The sequence below is a fragment of the Capra hircus genome, chromosome 5, assembly GCF_001704415.2.
Source record: "Capra hircus breed San Clemente chromosome 5, ASM170441v1, whole genome shotgun sequence".
In the NCBI taxonomy this organism is placed as follows: Eukaryota; Metazoa; Chordata; class Mammalia; order Artiodactyla; family Bovidae; genus Capra; species Capra hircus.
In genome coordinates, this window is record NC_030812.1 from 64,812,376 (window position 1) to 64,817,906 (window position 5,531).

At 42.1% G+C, this 5,531-nt stretch overlaps 1 pseudogene; it reads right to left on the reverse strand.

The window, feature by feature from the left end:
- Positions 498–2,048, reverse strand: LOC102187747 (annotated as a pseudogene).

A 5,531-nucleotide genomic window follows, 5' to 3' on the forward strand; every position in this document is an offset into this window, starting at 1 on the left:
ATTAAATAAAAATCAACTCAAACTCCTTCAGTTAAAGCATTTGATGAATGTTAGTGAATGTTTGTTTACTTGAGCAGAATATAAAGGTTGTTTAAAGTGTTCCCTTTAATACAACAAATACAAAATCTTGTGAGATCATACCTCTATAATTTCATGTCTTTGAACAAGTGAAACTATGGTTACCCAACAGCTACTGTTGTCACAGTGTCTGATACAGGGTAACAATAAATAGCTGTATATGCAGCACAAGACACCCATTTATTTAGTCACAGTAGCAGGACACTTACTGAGCGACTTCACTCTTACTTTTCACTTTCATGCATTGGAGAAGGAAATGGCAACCCACTCCAGTGTTCTTGCCTGGAGAATCCCAGGGACGGGGGAGCCTGGTAGGCTGCCGTCTCTGGAGTCGCCCAGAGTCGGACACGACTGACGCGACTTAGCAGCAGCAGCAGCAGCTGCGGATCTTACTCCTCATTTTATTCTAAATTCTGTCTTTACTGTTCAGATCCTCCAGGCTTATGGATGTTGTCAATCTTCAAAGTCATTCTAACCATTTGTGTTACAAGAGAGATCTGCTGCTTTTTGCCGATCAAGGTTTCTATGACATGTTAATGTTTCATATTATTGGTTCCCTTGCGCAGACAGCCAATCCCCGAGGGCGGGGTTCACCTCCTTCACATGTCTGGCCCGGATCTCAGTCATGGTCTGGATGGGGTTCATGCCTCTGTTTTCCGCGAGCTCCATAGGGATGACCACCAGTCCCTCGGCAAAGGTGTGCATGGCCTACTGCTCCAGGGCCGGGCACTGGTCGACCTCCTGGCTGACCACCAGGGCACAAGCGATCTCGGTAGCGCCCCTGCAAGATACCATGCGGTTGTCCCGGATGAGGTTGTGGATGACACACAGAGTGTCGTGACGGGAATGCTTGGCCTCCTTGATGATCATCTTATTTCCTCCTCTGATGAAAATGATGACGGCTCTGGAGTTCTTACACTGCTTGATGACCAGCATCTTGTCTCTTGTGGTCCCAAATGAGATCTCCTTCACAAGACCTGCAAGCCTAGCTTCTCAGCTGTGAGCTCTGAAAACCTAGGGATGATGTGGCCACCTGTGGCGATGGCGATCAACTCAATTTCAGATCCTTCAACCTAGTGGACCGCCAACAGGTTATTCTGGAGAAGTAAATGATTAGCTTCATCATCAAAGCCCCACTGGCAAATAGCTAGATTAGCACCAGTTTCTTTAATGTGCTGGATCATCTCTTCAAACTTCTCCTTTACAGAAGTGCTCCTTCAGCACTTCTGAAGGGCTTTAAAATCTTCCACAGATGTCACATCCACCTTCTACTTCATCTTTGGTTTCAGTGGCTCAAATAAACATGTGAGGATTGCAACCTTAGCATCTTCCACTTGCTTGGGCATCTGCGGATGACTGAAGTCCTTGTCCATGATCAAGCCCTTGATCAGCTTGGTGTCCTTCAGCCACTCACCCACCTTGCCTTCTACCTTGATGAGCTGGACGTCAATGTCCCTGCGCTGCATGTCAGCCACGGTGAGGACAGCATTCACAGTGATCTAGGTCATTTGTCAGTGACAGCTGTTAATTACTTTGGAGCCCAGCATGGTCTTTGCTGTCTGGATCAGGGGCTCAGTGTTCTTCATGTTGTCAAGGACACTGTTGCTGATCTTGTCCAGGTGCTCAGTAGTGATGCAGGTGACCTGCTCTTGGCCATCAGTGATCCTGATTGGGTGAATGTGGAGGTCCAGCAGCTGCTCAGCCTTTTCCAACAGGACAACCACTTCTGTGGTTCCATCTCATCATCCTGTGATTTGGACAGTTCAGCCATCAGCTTGGTGATCTGATGGTCAACATTCATCATGCTTAAGAGGGTGGCACTATCATTGGTCATAGTCATGGCCATACTTATTCACCATCGTCTTATCAAGCCCATTTGGTCCAAGTGATGTTTTCATTGTATTTGCTACAGCCTTTGCTGCCATTATATGAGATTTGAGGGCCTCAAGTACCATAAGATGAGACTTGTAGTCCTGATCCTTGATGATGAGGAAAGGACCGCCATATTTGTCGAAGTCAAGGGTCCCCACGGACCCCAAGATGCAGTAGCGAGAGTTACTCTCCCTCAACTGGCGGAGACCATGCCAGAACCCAGAGCCCACCTTCCTCTTCAGGGCTATCTGTTGCTTCTTGATCTGCATACAGGTTTCTCAGGAGGCAGATAAGGTGGTCTGGTATTCTCATCTCTTTAAGAATTTTCCACAGTTTGTTGTGATCCTCATAGTCAAAGGCTATGTGCCAAGTGCTGTTCTGAACTCTTACAGTAAACAAGTTAAGCAAAATTTATACCCTCATGTCCCTGACATTCTAGATGTAGGGGAATTGACAATAAACAAACAATAAAGTAATGATTTCAGATATGATTAGTCCTATGAATAAAATAAAACACAGTTGGGGATCAGAGTGACTTGAGTGGGGACCTTTTAGATAGATTAGAATGTATCTTTTTCAGAAGATGACACTGAACAGGGTCCTGATGGTGAGAAGGAATCTGACATGTGAAGGTATGGGAAGGGAATTTTAGGCATAAGGAAGAGAAAGCGTAAGGGGCTGAGTCAATGATGAGCTTAGTGGTTCTAGGAAAAGCAGGTGGGGCAGAGGGGTTGGAGGAGAGTGAGTAAAGGGTAGACTTATTGGAGCTGAGATGACACAGAGGCTAGGTCAGAGGACTGTACCCCATGGCACCACGATTTCAATTTTAAGGTGATGGTAGGTCATGGAGGGTTCACATGGGCTGGTTCACATTTTTGAAAGGTCATACTAGTTGAGGAGATTAGACTAATAGGCAAAAACAGATGGGAAATACTAAGAATGCAAGCCTTTTTTTTTTTTAAGACATGTTGAGTTTGACATAGGTATTATACATACAATTGTGGGGTCTAATTGGAGAAAGAAATGGCAACCCACTCCAGTATTCTTGCCTGGAGAATCTCATGGACAGAGGAGCCTGACAGGCTACAGTCCATGGGGTCACAAAGAGTCAGACACAACCGAAGTGACTTAGTACACACGTGGTTGAAAGTGTAAATCTTAGAGCTTAGGAGATAGGTCAGAGTTGGAGATGTCTATGTGGGAGTCCTCACTGTATACATATAATCATTATGCTGTGCCTAGTTGCTTAGTTGTGTCCAAGTCTTTGAGACCCATTGGACTATAGCCCACCAGGCTCCTCTGTCCAAGGGATTTTTCAGGCAAGAATACTGAAGTGGTTGCCGTTTCCTTTTCCAGAGGATCTTCCCAACCCAGGGATCGAATCCACGTCTCCTGCATTGCAGGTGGATTCTTTACTGATGAGCTGCTGGGGAAGCTCTACCCTGAAAGAGATTTTTAAATACTATCTTTTTTTCTGATGTGCATAATGAATAACAGAAGTTAACAGAGTGTGACTTGAATACAATTTTTATTATTTCATTTGTTTGTTTAATAGCAGCTAGATCAAAATTTAGGTCTTAAATAAGTCTTATCTTTCAAAGGAGCCATGTGGGAGGGCTAGCCAATTGGGCCAACAAAGCCACCATTGCTTAGAACTTTTTTGGAGTGATTGGGGCTCCCTTTTAGATTTGCTTTTGCCTCACAAGAAAGTCAGCCTAACTTTTTCATAGAATTATGTCTCATTTTTTATTGAAAAATAGAACCAACTTGGAAATTCATCTGCTGTTGTACTTATAACAAAGTTTAAAAAAAAAAAACCCAAAAAAACTGAATATTTCACCAGAGGGAGATAACTTGATTCCACTGATGATTTTAAAATGACTTTGTCATTTGCTTTGGCAATTCTCAGAATGGTGTCTAAATATGTCTGGGTCAATAAGGAGATGATCGGAATAAGTACACAGTTTTCCAGGTGATAACTTTGAAGGAAATACTATTTATTTGGATTTGAAGTTTTAGCTTTATTCATTCATTCACTTATTCATTCATGAAGAAATTTATTATCTGCCACATTCCAGGTGGTTTTTTAGGCAGTGAAAAGGCAGTTACAAACAATGAAAGGCATAAAACAATGCTAGCTTTTAGTACTTCATCTTTGAACTGAAGGATACCTTAACCATCAAAAATCCCATTTTTGCAAATGGCTCAATTAATCAATTTATTGAAACAAAAACATTCAAGTGAAAGAATAAAATTTAATGTTGCTTCCTTTTGCCTTCCTCATCTGTTTTCTTCTTCCTGTCTTATTTCCAGAAACCTGCCCCTCAACCTCTGATTTTTAAGTCTTACGTGATCTGTTCCTTATGCTATAAATTTCCCCTCAGACACAAAGCATCCTTTTATTTTTCTTTCTCCTCCCATTTTGTTACTAGAAGGTATTGATGAATCTTTGGGATAAGATTCTAATACATGAGTTAATTCATAAGAAGGTATAAATGATTTGATGCTAATTTATTACAGTCTGAATTTTTTTAAACAAAAGAACAGAACAGATTGAAGAAATGCATCTGTAATAATGGAAATTAAAGAATTTGCAAGTAATAAAGTAATATATTTCTTGGTTGAGAACCTTCTCCATGTTTCTGATACCACAACTATATAGCTTATATTGCCAATCAGTATCTCTAGGAACCAGAAACTTTCAGTTTCCCTGATGCTACTATCTTTTTTTTTTTTCTTTTTGAGGGATATTCTGCAGCCCTCATGTGCCTTGTAATATAGTAGCAAGATATCATAATAGTTTTGCTAGAGTAAAGGGCCAAATTTTGCCTGGCCTTTGTTTAGCTGGAAGGTGCCTACCCCTGAGCTGGGGCTCTCCACCACCATAGCGCCTTCAGCCTCATGCAACATATTATTACAATCAGCTTTACTTGTTCCCAGGGCTTTCAGCATCTGTAGTGGCAGCTGGCACATCTCCCACTTCATCAGGAAGTGCATTCAAGGGTATCCGGCTAAAAAGTTCCCCCAGCAAGCACTTCTTCATATTGCAAAATGAAGAAGCAAGGTTTCAGTTGGAGGTATTCATATCTGGGGTCAAGTAAGGTAGAGGAAAGTTGGGGAGCTCTTCCATCACCAGAGTGTCTTCTTCATGAGTGAGAGCAGTAGAAAAAAGCCACTCTTTTTCTTCTAGTAGACTGGCATTCCTTTGACCCTGGGTTTAATCAGAAAAAGGATGAGCAGAATTATTGGCACTGCCCTTGTTTGTTTTCCAAATTCTCAGAGAGAATTGCTCTCATACCACGGGTTTCCCTCAAGATCTACATTTCTGATTTCCATGGTTCAGTTTTGTGCAGAGTTTTCTGTTTTGCCTGTGAACACCCATATTTCTCTTTCCAGCAGTTAATAGGAAAATTCCATTGTGCCGAGTATACTTTGCTCTTCTTTCCTGTGAAAATAACCTCTATTGTCCTCCACCTGCTTTTACCTCCAGCCATCTGCACTAATATGTAATTGCATGTCAAAGAGGGTGGTGGTGATGACCAGCATATGTCAGAAACATTTGAAAACTGTTCTGGATAATT